Source organism: Ranitomeya imitator, chromosome 10, assembly GCF_032444005.1.
Source record: "Ranitomeya imitator isolate aRanImi1 chromosome 10, aRanImi1.pri, whole genome shotgun sequence".
In the NCBI taxonomy this organism is placed as follows: domain Eukaryota; kingdom Metazoa; phylum Chordata; class Amphibia; order Anura; family Dendrobatidae; genus Ranitomeya; species Ranitomeya imitator.
In genome coordinates, this window is record NC_091291.1 from 6391646 (window position 1) to 6407973 (window position 16328).

The following is a 16328-nucleotide window of genomic DNA, read 5'->3' on the forward strand; positions in this document are numbered from 1 at the left end:
CCTCATGACTGCGCTTACAATCATCTGTGAGCTAAACTGCCTGCTACATTGTAGCAAATCATCAGCCACCATTGTTCTCACAGTGCAGGGTTTGCTACAATGTATCTCCTCTAAGCAATCCTCTACCAATGTCCGTTCCGTTCTCGTAGTTTGCTACAATGTATCAGACTAAAGTCCAATTGGAACAACAAGACATGAGCAAATCAATTTGTATCAAACCAAATTTTTCCAAAATTTAATGAAAAATTCAGATTCACCAGAATTTTTGGCGATTCAGTTTTCACAAATTCTCCAGCCACTATTTTATTGGATTCTAATGGGCACTCAAAAAGGGATGAAAGAAAAAAAATAGATAAAAAAATGACACTTACACGTCCTTCCGTTGCTTCTCGTTCAGCTTTCCGGTCTTTGCTTTTTTCGGTGCCTCATAGGATCACTTGGGTTTTCCATGTGAGACCTAGTCAATGCTGGAGGATCGGAGGAGTGGGCAAGGATCCATGGTGGCAGGACAAGCCAGAGGAATTTTTTTTTATTGTTTTTTACCTCCTTCCCCTCAGTCCCTTTATGATGATTTGGTGAATCGCCAGACCTCAGTGCATGATAAATATATTTTCAGGTCATTTTTTTATACAGTCCAAATTACATTTTTTGGGGCCGATTAGGACAAACCGAAGCCCAAAACTATTTTCGCTCATCTCAAAGTAACAACTCCTCAGCTGTGAAAAGTACGAGGTCGGGCCAGGGTATCAGCCTCTGGGAGTAAATGTCAATGCGCCTATTTGCTGACAGCAAGCAGAGATCTTACAAATGATTAGGAGATGAAACACAAAGGGTCTGGAGACATCATTCCATTTCTGCTTTTTTTGGTATTTTTCCTGTTTTTCATTTGCGCCTTTTCTTTTAAGTCCTTTTTATATATGTTAATGATGTTTCTACGTTTGCCGTTGTGTGTCAGGTTTGGGGTTTCCCGATGTTTTTGGCCGATTCATCAAGTTGCAAATTTATTTTTTTTTTAACACAAAAGTGCTGCAGACCTTCCTGGGAGTGATTTTATCTGCGCCTATTTTTTTTTTTTTGCAGAATTTATGACTAAATAAAGGCTATTTGCTATTTGGCGCAATATTTACGAACCATTTTGAAGAATTTGGTGCGAAAAAAAAATATCAATGAAAGCACAAGACAAAGAAATAAAAGCGACTTTGCAGTTTTTTTTTGCAGGTGATGATTTGGACCATGGTGTATTAGGAAGATGGAGATGACGCGTTATTTCTATACATCCGTGCACACTGTAACCCCGGCATGTGCGGCTATGGCGACTCCGGCTGCCATTACTATCCGGTACGTTCCTTGCACAATGTACACAGGTGCAGGGCGGCATAAGTGGCGGGTGCAGGTGATGTTATAGCTCAGGTATGAGCACCGCCCTGACTGACACATTGTAACGCATGAGGTGTGAGAAGAAAGCCGATTATTCATGCGACTGGTAAATCATTACCCTAAATGGGGCCTGGACATGGTACCGCCGCGGGCTCCAGTCCCAGCAGTTGGCGTTCGTCCCAGCGTCTGCAGTCACTGACAACAGCGAGAAGCCAGGACAACAACGCGCTCTGTTCTCTGTGATAATTGTCAGCTCCTCGGCAGCAGCATGGGCTTCATTCACCGCCTGTACTGCTGTGTATGCGCTGCCAAAACCAAGAGGGCGTCCAAAGCACACCACACCCGCACATCTCCACATTATGTCACTCTCTGTGGGATTTATCTCTAGCTTTGGCTAAAAATGGCTGTCGTGTGAATGAGGAAGAAGTAACTGACGCTGAGGAACAGCGCAAAACCTTCTCCTAGTCCTGACTGTAAAAAGTAGTGGAGAAGCCTGAATGGTAGGCCGAACTGATGGAAACTGGCCTTGTTGCCCATAGCAACCAATCACGTCGCATCTTTCATTTTACAAGAGCAGCCTGAGAAATGAAAGCTGAGTTCTGATTGGTTGCTATGGACAACAAGGACAGTTCTGATAATTGAAGCCTAGTAGTGGATTATAGGCCTCCATGTTTACATTCATTGCTGTTTTTTTTTTCTTTTTTTAATGTAATTTTTGACTCACAATGTACCATATAAATGTATCTTAACTCACAAAAAAATGACCCCTACTGTAAATTTCCCTGATAACTTTAGTTGTTTTTATGGCACCTGTTGTCCAATGGCGACAACATTTATAATAACGGTCCGGCACTCTTAGGCTACTTTCACACTAGCGTTAACTGCAATCCGTCACAATGCGTCGTTTTGCAGAAAAAACGCATCCTGCAAAAGTGCTTGCAGGATGCGTTTTTTCCCCATAGACTTGTATTGACGACGCATTGCGACGGATTGCCACATGTCGCATCCGTCACGCGATGGATGCATCGTGCTTTGGCGGACCGTCGGGAGCAAAAAACGCTACATGTAACGTTTTTTGCTCCTGACGGACCGCTTTTTCCGACCGCGCATGCGAGGCCGTAACTCCGCCCCACCTCCCCGCACCTCACAATGGGGCAGCGGATGCGCCGGAGAAATGCATCCGCTGCCTCCGTTGTGCAGTGCGTTAAACGCTAGCGTCGGAATCTCTGCCCGACGCATTGCGACGGGGAGATTCCGACGCTAGTGTGAAAGTAGCCTTACTTCAGTTTTGATGATGTAAAACCTAAATAAAAAAAAAAAAAAAAGAGTGCACAAGACAATAAAGCTATGTGCACACGTTGCGGATTTTGCTGTGGATCTGCAGCAGTTTTCCATGCGTTGTACAGTAGCACCATGTAAACATATGGCAAACAAAATCTGCAGTGCACATGCTGCGGAAAATACCGCGCGGAAACGCTGCGTTTTTTTCCGCAGCATGTCAATTCTTTGTGCGGATTCCACAGCGTCTTACACCTGCTCCATAATAGGAATCCGCAGGTGTAAAACAACTGTTGAAAACCGCACAAAAACCGCAGTAATTCCGGAATAAATTCGATTCTTAGGAATCTGCACTGAAAAATCTGCGTCAGATTCCGCAACGTGTGCACATAGCCTTTAAAATCTCTCCAAAATTGCCGCAGCCGTTGTAAATCCTGGCTTGCAGTGATAAGTAAATCATGCGCCGCGCATTTTTTACCGTAACCTTTTTCAGCTGGTGAATGCAACAACAAATCTTTTTTTTGTTCTACCTTGAAAAAAAGCGCAACAATCAGCGTTTGGCTTTACTGCAAGTTGCAGACTTTTGGCCTTGTGATTTTCATTTTTCAAGTGTCCATAAAACACATTGCAAATCGGAGGTTAATTGCATCCATGACAGCGCTCCACAGAGGCCGCGGAGAAAAACCACAAGTGTAATTATAAGAAGAACCTCATCTAATAATTAAGAGAGGTGTCCGTCATCCACTAAGATTAATAGTCCCGAGACCACTGACCAAAATACATGACCCTACTATTCTCATCTGATTCCTGGTCCTGACAACCGGTCTGTATGTCCCGTGCGAGCGGTTGTCAGCCCCGCCCCTGTGTGGTGACATCGCCGCTATAATCTGGGCTTGTATCATTAGCTGTGGACTGCACCATTGTTGCTCTGGTAGCTGCGGTTACTTGCTGTATCCTCCTGGATGAATGGATTTTATTTTTAATCACTTTAATTAAGTTGGGAAATCTTTGATTGTTTTATTACCTAAGTTTATATCCCGGGGCGATATTATTGGCTGCGTCCCCTCTTTATGTAATGCAGGAGCGTCTAATCAAAATATAATTACTTGTACTGTACAGAATCATCGCTACATCTGCAACAGGCGGCGGCCGCCACGTGATGGGAACATCGCCTTCTAAGGAAGACGGAGAATTCTTAGCCAAAGATAAAAGATCAATAAGGAAAACAATCAGTGGCCTCACGTTGGATGGTAAGATGCACCCCTGCCATTATGTACAAAAGACCATAGAAATCCTAAGTGTAGTATGAAATGGTGCCATGAATTGCCTAAATAACACTTCCATACAGTTACCTAAATACCAATTCAATTCAGTTCTGAAATAATACCATCATACTTTTGTTTCATCTAATGCCATCAGGCAGTGTTAAAATATTGCCTGACAGCGCTAAAATAATACCACCATACAGTGACCAATAACAACTCTATATAATGCTCATATAACCCCACTGTGCTGCTTTGTAATAATAGCACTATACAGTGGTCAAACAAAATCAAGCAGAACTTAAATAATACTACCATACAGTATTAAAATAATACCATGTAGTGCTAAAAGACACCAACATACAGTGCACTAAAATCACTGTCATACAGAGCTGAAATAAAATCATCTTTATACTGTACTCCAACAATACCAAACTATACCCCCCCAAAAAAACTACTGTACAGTATTCAGATAACACCAATATACGGTGCCCAAATACCACCACCGCATAGAGCTCACATAACACTATTATGCAGTACTCAAATAACTTCAAACCATACCCAAAAAAATACTGTTCAGTGTCCAAATAACACCACCGTACAATGCTCACACAACACTACTATATAGTACTCAATTAACACCTCCATACAATGCTCAAATGACTCTACTATATAGTACTCAATTAACACCTCCGTACAATGCTCAAATGACTCTACTATATAGTACTCAAATAACACCACCATACAATGCTCAAATAACTCTACTATATAGTACTCAATTAACACCTCCGTACAATGCTCAAATGACTCTACTATATAGTACTCAAATAACACCATCATACAATGCTCAAATAACTCTACTATATAGTACTCAAATAACACCACCATACAATGCTCAAATAACTCTACTATATAGTACTCAAATAACACCACCGTACAATGCTCAAATAACTCTACTATATAGTACTCAAATAACACCACCGTACAATGCTCAAATAACTCTACTATATAGTACTCAAATAACACCACCGTACAATGCTCAAATAACTCTACTATATAGTACTCAAATAACACCACCATACAATGCTCAAATAACTCTACTATATAGTACTCAAATAACACCACCGTACAATGCTCAAATAACTCTACTATGTAGTACTCAAATAACACCACCGTACAATGCTCAAATAATTCTACTATGTAGTACTCAAATAACACCACCGTACAATGCTCAAATAACTACTATATAGTACTCAAATAACACCACCGTACAATGCTCAAATAACTACTATATAGTACTCAAATAACACCACCGTACAATGCTCAAATAACTCTACTATATAGTACTCAAATAACACCACCGTACAGTGCTCAAATAACTCTACTATGTAGTACTCAAATAACACCACCGTACAGTGCTCAAATAACTCTACTATATAGTACTCAAATAACACCACCGTACAGTGCTCAAATAACTCTACTATATAGTACTCAAATAACACCACCGTACAATGCTCAAATAACTCTACTATGTAGTACTCAAATAACACCACCGTACAATGCTCAAATAATTCTACTATGTAGTACTCAAATAACACCACCGTACAATGCTCAAATAACTACTATATAGTACTCAAATAACACCACCGTACAATGCTCAAATAACTACTATATAGTACTCAAATAACACCACCGTACAATGCTCAAATAACACCAAACCATACCCCAAAAAACTACTGTCCAGAGCTCAAGCACCACCATACAGTGCCCAAATAACACTACTATACAGTACTCAAATTACACCACTGTACAGGGCCCAAATAACACCTCCGTACAGTGTGCGAATAACATAACACTATTATATAGTACTCTAACACCAAACCATACCCCCCAATAAACTACTATACAGTGCTCAAATAACACTGTACAGTGCTCACACAACACTACTATATAGTACTCAAATAACGTACAGTGCTCAAACACCACCACACCATGCCCAAAAAGCACCCTCCATAGAGTGCTCAAACACCACCACCATACCGTGCCCAAATACTCCCACCACCATACAGATGTACTGTGTGTAACGTTACAGATCGCACACCCTATTAAGGGCTTGTTCCCTTTTGTATAAAAAAAAAAAAAAAAAAAAAAACTCCTGTAAAAATTATATCTTGGTGTGATAATCGGGCTGAGAGATTGCTAAAGCCTCATTTACACAGTGCTTTTTTTTCTTGTTTTTTTTTTTTAAACAAAGTTGCAGTTTGTCAATTTTTTCAATAAAAAAAAACAAAACAAAAAAAAATCACAGAAAATACATTTAAAAAATGCACTTTTAATGTGGTTTTCAGGCTATATTTTTTTCTCCATGAGAAATACACACCCCATTTCTAATCAGAGGAAGAGTTTTTTCACCCCGATTATTTATTCTGCCATGTTTTTTTTTTAAATTTTTCAGTGTCTGGTGATTGGCCACCAATTGTAACTCCGGACCTTTACGTGCGGCGTGTGAGCATTTCATGGACATAATTATTATTCCTGGGTTTATAAGTCTGGGGCGACTCACTGTCAGTAAGCACAGACTCGGCCGTTGATCATTGTCGGGCCCATTAGACCCGGCCAGGGCGGCCCGAGGCTTCTGTAGAGAACATATATACAGGAGATGCCCAGGTTATACCGGCTGTACATATATAATTATATACAGGAGATGCCCAGGTTATACCGGCTGTACATATATAATTATATACAGGAGATGCCCAGGTTATACCGGCTGTACATATATAATTATATACAGGAGATGCCCAGGTTATACCGGCTGTACATATATAATTATATACAGGAGATGCCCAGGTTATACCGGCTGTACATATATAATTATATACAGGAGATGCCCAGGTTATACCGGCTGTACATATATAATTATATACAGGAGATGCCCAGGTTATACCGGCTGTACATATATAATTATATACAGGAGATGCCCAGGTGATACCGGCTGTACATATATAATTATATACAGGAGATGCCTAGGTTATACCGGCTGTACATATATAATTATATACAGGAGATGCCCAGGTTATACCAGCTGTACATATATAATTATATACAGGAGATGCCCGGGTTATACCGGCTGTACATATATAATTATATACAGGAGATGCCCGGGTTATAGCAGCTGTACATATATAATTATATACAGGAGATGCCCGGGTTATACCGGCTGTACATATATAATTATATACAGGAGATGCCTGGGTTATACCGGCTGTACATATATAATTATATACAGGAGATGCCCGGGTTATAGCAGCTGTACATATATAATTATATACAGGAGATGCCCAGGTTATACCGGCTGTACATATATAATTATATACAGGAGATGCCCGGGTTATACCGGCTGTACATATATAATTATATACAGGAGATGCCCAGGTTATACCAGCTGTACATATATCATTATATACAGGAGATGCCCGGGTTATACCGGCTGTACATATATAATTATATACAGGAGATGCCCAGGTTATACCGGCTGTACATATATAATTATATACAGGAGATGCCCAGGTTATACCAGCTGTACATATATCATTATATACAGGAGATGCCCGGGTTATAGCAGCTGTACATATATCATTATATACAGGAGATGCCCAGGTTATACCGGCTGTACATATATCATTATATACAGGTCCTTCTCAAAAAATTAGCATATAGTGTTAAGATTCATTATTTACCATAATGTAATGATTACAATTAAACTTTCATATATTATAGATTCATTATCCACCAACTGAAATTTGTCAGGTCTTTTATTGTTTTAATACTGATGATTTTGGCATACAACTCCTGATAACCCAAAAAACCTGTCTCAATAAATTAGCATATTTCACCCATCCAATCAAATAAAAGTGTTTTTTAATAACAAACAAAAAAACCAACAAATAATAATGTTCAGTTATGCACTCAATACTTGGTGGGGAATCCTTTGGCAGAAATGACTGCTTCAATGCGGCGTGGCATGGAGGCAATCAGCCTGTGACACTGCTGAGATGTTATGGAGGCCCAGGATGCTTCAATAGCGGCCTTAAGCTCATCCAGAGTGTTGGGTCTTGCGTCTCTCAACTTTCTCTTCACAATATCCCACAGATTCTCTATGGGGTTCAGGTCAGGAGAGTTGGCAGGCCAATTGAGCACAGTAATACCATGGTCAGTAAACCATTTACCAGTGGTTTTGGCACTGTGAGCAGGTGCCAGGTCGTGCTGAAAAATGAAATCTTCATCTCCATAAAGCATTTCAGCCGATGGAAGCATGAAGTGCTCCAAAATCTCCTGATAGCTAGCTGCATTGACCCTGCCCTTGATGAAACACAGTGGACCAACACCAGCAGCTGACATGGCACCCCACACCATCACTGACTGTGGGTACTTGACACTGGACTTCAGGCATTTTGGCATTTCCTTCTCCCCAGTCTTCCTCCAGACTCTGGCACCTTGATTTCCGAATGACATGGAAAATTTGCTTTCATCAGAAAAAAGTACTTGGGACCACTTAGCAACAGTCCAGTGCTGCTTCTCTGTAGCCCAGGTCAGGCGCCTCTGCCGCTGTTTATGGTTCAAAAGTGGCTTTACCTGGGGAATGCGGCACCTGTAGCCCATTTCCTGCACACGCCTGTGCACGGTGGCTCTGGATGTTTCCACACCAGACTCAGTCCACTGCTTCCTCAGGTTCCCCAAGGTCTGGAATCGGTCCTTCTCCACAATCTTCCTCAGGGTCCGGTCTCCTCTTCTCGTTGTACAGCGTTTTCTGCCACATTGTTTCCTTCCAACAGACTTACCATTGAGGTGCCTTGATACAGCACTCTGGGAACAGCCTATTTGTTGAGAAATTTCTTTCTGGGTCTTACCCTCTTGCTTGAGGGTGTCAATGATGGCCTTCTTGACATCTGTCAGGTCGCTAGTCTTACCCATGATGGGGGTTTTGAGTAATGAACCAGGCAGGGAGTTTATAAAAGCCTCAGGTATCTTTTGCATGTGTTTAGAGTTAATTAGTTGATTCAGAAGATTAGGGTAATAGGTCGTTTAGAGAACCTTTTCTTGATATGCTAATTTATTGAGACAGGTTTTTTGGGTTATCAGGAGTTGTATGCCAAAATCATCAGTATTAAAACAATAAAAGACCTGACAAATTTCAGTTGGTGGATAATGAATCTATAATATATGAAAGTTTAATTGTAATCATTACATTATGGTAAATAATGAAATTTAACACTATATGCTAATTTTTTGAGAAGGACCTGTACAGGAGATGCCCAGGTTATACCGGCTGTACATATATCATTATATACAGGAGATACCCAGGTTATACCGGCTGTACATATATCATTATATACAGGAGATACCCAGGTTATACCGGCTGTACATATATCATTATATACAGGAGATGCCCAGGTTATACCAGCTGTACATATATCATTATATACAGGAGATGCCCGGGTTATAACGGCTGTACATATATAATTATATACAGGAGATGCCCAGGTTATACCGGCTGTACATATATAATTATATACAGGAGATGCCCAGGTTATACTGGCTGTACATATATAATTATATACAGGAGATGCCCAGGTTATACCAGCTGTACATATATAATTATATACAGGAGATGCCCAGGTTATACCAGCTGTACATATATCATTATATACAGGAGATGCCCAGGTTATACCGGCTGTACATATATAATTATATACAGGAGATGCCCAGGTTATACCGGCTGTACATATATAATTATATACAGGAGATGCCCAGGTTATACCGGCTGTACATATATAATTATACACAGGAGATGCCCAGGTTATACCAGCTGTACATATATAATTATATACAGGAGATGCCCAGGTTATACCGGCTGTACATATATAATTATACACAGGAGATGCCCAGGTTATACCGGCTGTACATATATAATTATATACAGGAGATGCCCAGGTTATACCGGCTGTACATATATAATTATATACAGGAGATGCCCAGGTTATACCGGCTGTACATATATAATTATATACAGGAGATGCCTGGGTTATACCGGCTGTACATATATAATTATATACAGGAGATGCCCGGGTTATAGCAGCTGTACATATATCATTATATACAGGAGATGCCCAGGTTATACCGGCTGTACATATATCATTATATACAGGAGATGCCCAGGTTATACCGGCTGTACATATATCATTATATATAGGAGATGCCCAGGTTATACCGGCTGTACATATATCATTATATACAGGAGATACCCAGGTTATACCGGCTGTACATATATCATTATATACAGGAGATGCCCAGGTTATACCGGCTGTACATATATCATTATATACAGGAGATGCCCGGGTTATACCGGCTGTACATATATCATTATATACAGGAGATGCCCAGGTTATACCAGCTGTACATATATCATTATATACAGGAGATGCCCGGGTTATAGCAGCTGTACATATATAATTATATACAGGAGATGTCCAGGTTATACCAGCTGTACATATATCATTATATACAGGAGATGCCCGGGTTATACCGGCTGTACATATATAATTATATACAGGAGATGCCCAGGTTATACCGGCTGTACATATATAATTGTATAGAGGAGATGCCCATGTTATATCAGCTGTACATATATCATTATATACAGGAGATGCCCAGGTTATACCAGCTGTACATATATCATTATATACAGGAGATGCCCAGGTTATACCAGCTGTACATATATCATTATACACAGGAGATGCCCAGGTTATACCGGCTGTACATATATAATTATATACAGGAGATGCCCGGGTTATACCGGCTGTACATATATAATTATATACAGGAGATGCCCAGGTTATACCGGCTGTACATATATCATTATATACAGGAGATGCCCGGGTTATACCGGCTGTACATATATCATTATATACAGGAGATGCCCGGGTTATAGCAGCTGTACATATATCATTATATACAGGAGATGCCCGGGTTATAGCAGCTGTACATATATCATTATATACAGGAGATGCCCAGGTTATACCAGCTGTACATATATCATTATATACAGGAGATGCCCAGGTTATACCAGCTGTACATATATCATTATATACAGGAGATGCCCGGGTTATAGCAGCTGTACATATATCATTATATACAGGAGATGCCCGGGTTATACCGGCTGTACATATATCATTATATACAGGAGATGCCCGGGTTATAGCAGCTGTACATATATAATTATATACAGGAGATGCCCAGGTTATACCGGCTGTACATATATAATTATATACAGGAGATGCCCAGGTTATACCGGCTGTACATATATAATTATATACAGGAGATGCCCGGGTTATAGCAGCTGTACATATATCATTATATACAGGAGATGCCCGGGTTATAGCAGCATGGTGGGATTTGTCGGGCTGCAGCTGTACAGTCCCTGTAGCGCCTGCACCTGCGGTTTGTTTTGTCGGCTGCATCGTGTGCAGGATTTCTAGATCACGTTGCGCCGCGTTAATACTTTAATGAGATTATTAATTATTCACTGTTGATGCCAGGGATTTGCCGGGGCCGCGGCTGGCACCAGATGCGGGGGACACACCTGAGGCGCGGCATGCAGAACATGGAGAAACACAAGGAAAAGCTCATGGCTCGCAGCGCAGGCTCAGGACGTGTGCAGACTTCGCGCTCCGCTCTTTTCTCAGGACTCGGGATGTTATCGTTATTATACATGAACCGATCGGCATCTTCTATCATCGCACCGGCGACAGGTCAGAATGCCGGCATAATAGAACCAATGTCAGGGCTGTGGACGATTATTTATTATCGCTTTTCTTTTTGTTTCATGTTCACTAACTTTTTTTCTCTGCACCAAACGCCTCAAAATAGTTCCCACCGTCCATGGAAGCTGTGCACAATAAAACAAAGCTCTTTATTTGTATATTTAATCTGTTTTGCAGCTTTTTAGAGCAAAGTGTCGCACGTTCAGCTAAATGTAGAAAAATGGCGGAAAAAAAAAGAGAAATGCATAAAATCAAGTCAGGGGGAGAACTGAGAACATTTGTGAAAAACTTTGAAAGCTTTTTACTTTTGAAAGGTCTCAAACTATGAATCAGCCGAAATGATGTGGAAACCATAAAACCCCGTCCAAAACACCAAAAACTCAACAAAAAAGAAAAAACTTAAATGTAACTCCGGATTTACCCAAGCACTGTGAACCCCGAGAATCTGCCAGGGGTCTGCAGAAAAATCATGAGGTTCCCCATCCGTGCAGTACAACTAGGTCAGTGACACTGATGGACCCACATACAGTACATGACATCCATACAGTACATGACAGCCATACAGTACAGGGCCCACATACAGTACATGACAGCCATACAGTACAGGACCCACATACAGTACATGACAGCCATACAGTACAGGACCCACACTCAGTACATGACAGCCATACAGTACAGGACCCACATACAGTACATGACAGCCATACAGTACATGACCCACACACAGTACATGACAGCCATACAGTACAGGACCCACACACAGTACATGACATCCATACAGTACATGACAGCCATACAGTACATGACCCGCCATACAGTACAGGACCCACATACAGTACATGACAGCCATACAGTACAGGGCCCACACACAGTACATGACAGCCATACAGTAATAATAATCTTTATTTTTATATAGCGCTAACATATTCCGCAGCGCTTTACAGTTTGCACACATTATCATCACTGTCCCTGATGGGGCTCACAATCTAGAATCCCTATCAGTATGTCTTTGGAATGTGGGAGGAAACCGGAGTGCCCGGAGGAAACCCACGCAAACACGGAGAGAACATACAAACTCTTTGCAGATGTTGTCCTGGGTGGGATTAGAACCCAGGACCCCAGCGCTGCAAGACTGCTGTGCTAACCACTGCGCCACCGTGCTGCCCAACAGTACATGACATCCATACAGTACATGACAGCCATACAGTACAGGGCCCACACACAGTACATGACATCCATACAGTACATGACAGCCATACAGTACAGGACCCACACACAGTACATGACCCACACACAGTACATGACATCCATACAGTACATGACAGCCATACAGTACAGGGCCCACACACAGTACATGACATCCATACAGTACATGACAGCCATACAGTACAGGGCCCACACACAGTACATGACATCCATACAGTACATGACAGCCATACAGTACAGGGCCCACACACAGTACATGACATCCATACAGTACATGACAGCCATACAGTACAGGACCCACACACAGTACATGACAGCCATACAGTACATGACATCCATACAGTACAGGGCCCACACACAGTACATGACATCCATACAGTACATGACATCCATACAGTACAGGGCCCACACACAGTACATGACATCCATACAGTACATGACAGCCATACAGTACAGGGCCCACACACAGTACAGGACCCACATACAGTACATGACAGCCATACAGTACAGGACCCACATACAGTACATGACAGCCATACAGTACAGGGCCCACATACAGTACATGACAGCCATACAGTACAGGGCCCACATACAGTACATGACAGCCATACAGTACAGGGCCCACATACAGTACATGACAGCCATACAGTACAGGGCCCACATACAGTACATGACAGCCATACAGTACAGGGCCCACATACAGTACATGACAGCCATACAGTACAGGGCCCACATACAGTACATGACAGCCATACAGTACAGGGCCCACATACAGTACATGACAGCCATACAGTACAGGGCCCACATACAGTACATGACAGCCATACAGTACAGGGCCCACATACAGTACGACAGCCATACAGTACAGGACCCACATACAGTACAGGACATCCATACAGTACAGGGCCCACATACAGTACATGACAGCCATACAGTACAGGGCCCACATACAGTACATGACATCCATACAGTACAGGACCCACATACAGTACATGACAGCCATACAGTACATGACAGCCATACAGTACAGGACCCACATACAGTACATGACATCCATACACTACAGGGCCCACATACAGTACATGACAGCCATACAGTACAGGACCCACATACAGTACAGGACATGCATACACTACTGGGCCCACATACAGTACATGACAGCCATACACTACAGGGCCCACATACAGTACATGACAGCCATACACTACAGGACCCACATACAGTACAGGACATCCATACACTACTGGGCCCACATACAGTACATGACAGCCATACACTACAGGGCCCACATACAGTACATGACATCCATACACTACAGGACCCACATACAGTACATGACATCCATACACTACAGGGCCCACATCATACAGTACATGACAGCCATACAGTACATGACAGCCATACTATACAGGGCCCACATACAGTACATTACAGCCATACAGTACAGGACCCACATACAGTACATGACAGCCATACAGTACCCACATACAGTACATGACAGCCACACAGTACAGGACCCACATACAGAACAGGACATCCATACAGGACCCACATACAGTACAGGACATCCATAAAGTACAGGACCCACATACAGTACCTCCATACAGTACAGGACATCCATACAGGACCCACATACAGTACCTCCATACAGTACAGGACAGCCATACAGTACAGGACAGCCACACAGTACAGGACCCATATACAGTACAGGACAGCCGTACAAGACCCACATACAGTACACGACAGCCATACAGGACATCCATACAGTACAGGACTCCCCTACATTACAGGATATCCATACAGTACATGACCCACCTACAATACAGCACATCCATACAGTACAGGACAGCCATGCAGTACAGGACCCACATACAGTACAGGACCTCCATACAGTACATGACCCACCTACAATACAGCACATCCATACAGTAGAGGACCCACATTAAGTACATGACCACCATACTGTACAGGAACCCCATACAGTACATGATGTAACGAGAGTTGGCATCTCTATCCCCGGTAGTCTGGGACGACCCTGTACCATCAGTCGCCTGCAGTGCCCATGGTGTCAGAGGTAGCAGGCATTACTGTCGCTCCTTTATCACACAGGATCCTCCAGCATTTATAAGTGTAAATATATGATGAGCAGAGACACAATGTAGCGGATGACACATCCCATAAAGCAGTAGCACACGTGATAATTAACGCTCGGACCTGTCAGTTGGGTCAGTGACTCACCGATGTCCAGCTGAGGACGTCTCAGCTCCCTCAGTGACAGAGGGTGATTTCATCAGGTGGAGTTGCCTGCAGGTCGCAGATTTTGCCACTGTCATCAGCATTTATTTTGAGACATTGAGAAACGCCGGGTGGAGCGTCTGTTGTTTTTGGACGTTTTGGGCTGAGAGCGAATCTATGTAGACATATGTCACATTGTTCCATCATTCACGTCTCCTAACATGAGGTCAGCAGCTGGAGTGGCCGCCCGATACCGCAGCTGCTGCTTCTCTTCTCTGCCATAAACCCAAGTTCGGTCTAATAATCTGGTTACATTGTAACAACCAAATTATCTCAGATAACTCAAGCTGAGACAATTGGGTTATTCAGGACTTGACAGCGCCACCCCCGTCTACAGGTCGTGTCTGGTATTGCAGCTCATTAAAGCGACAGGCTGTCGTAAGGAGGGAGCAGATATTTTTTTCGTGCTAGATACGAGATGTTTTCTTGGGTGCTTTTTGCAGAAAGTCTGAACCCCCCAGGGGTGCACTTAGATGTGGCACTTTCATTACAGAACAAGCAGCCAGTGTCTGGATTATGTGTGGGCTTTGGCCACCCCGAGGCGGTCTCCAGGGTCCTCGCTGTCTGCACACGTCTTTTGGCCGCAGATCATAAGACACAGAGAGGAGGTTCAGGTTTTTCATGATGTGATGCGTACGAGAAAGCTGGGTGACAACTGCTGGCACGGTCATGCTGGTAGTCACCCAGCTTTCCCAGGAACAGATGGGCTGCGTCCTTCACAGATTATTTGGCATATAGGCGGCATCAGATCTGACTAATGAGGGTTTATCCTGGCAGAGGACGCGCCCGATGCCGCCCACAGCGGTGAAGCAGATTCAGGAACACTCCTGCCCGTCGGCTCCGCACCCGGACAGCTCCGCTGCCATCCACTAATCACTTCCAAATCCGAACCAATAAGAAGTTTTGCAAATTTCTAACCCACTTTGTATCCCAACTCCTCAGCGTTACCAAGATCTCTGCTTGCTGTCAGTAGGAACAATGGACCCGTCATCTCTTGCTGACCAGATTCTCCGCTTTGTTACAATGTACCAAGTCTGGACAATCATCTGTCAGCAGCGCAGATCCCTCTCTGCTCAGTTTGCTACAGTGT

General features: G+C 42.7%; 1 long non-coding RNA gene across 1 annotated transcript; it reads left to right on the forward strand.

Moving 5' to 3' along the window:
- The first annotated feature begins 1147 nt into the window (after positions 1-1147).
- LOC138651470 (uncharacterized) lies at positions 1148-11895 on the forward strand. The gene is made up of 3 exons (XR_011315496.1): positions 1148-1338; positions 3775-3905; positions 11513-11895. It is a non-coding gene; the product is annotated as an uncharacterized lncRNA (long non-coding RNA).
- The last annotated feature ends 4433 nt before the right edge of the window (positions 11896-16328 follow it).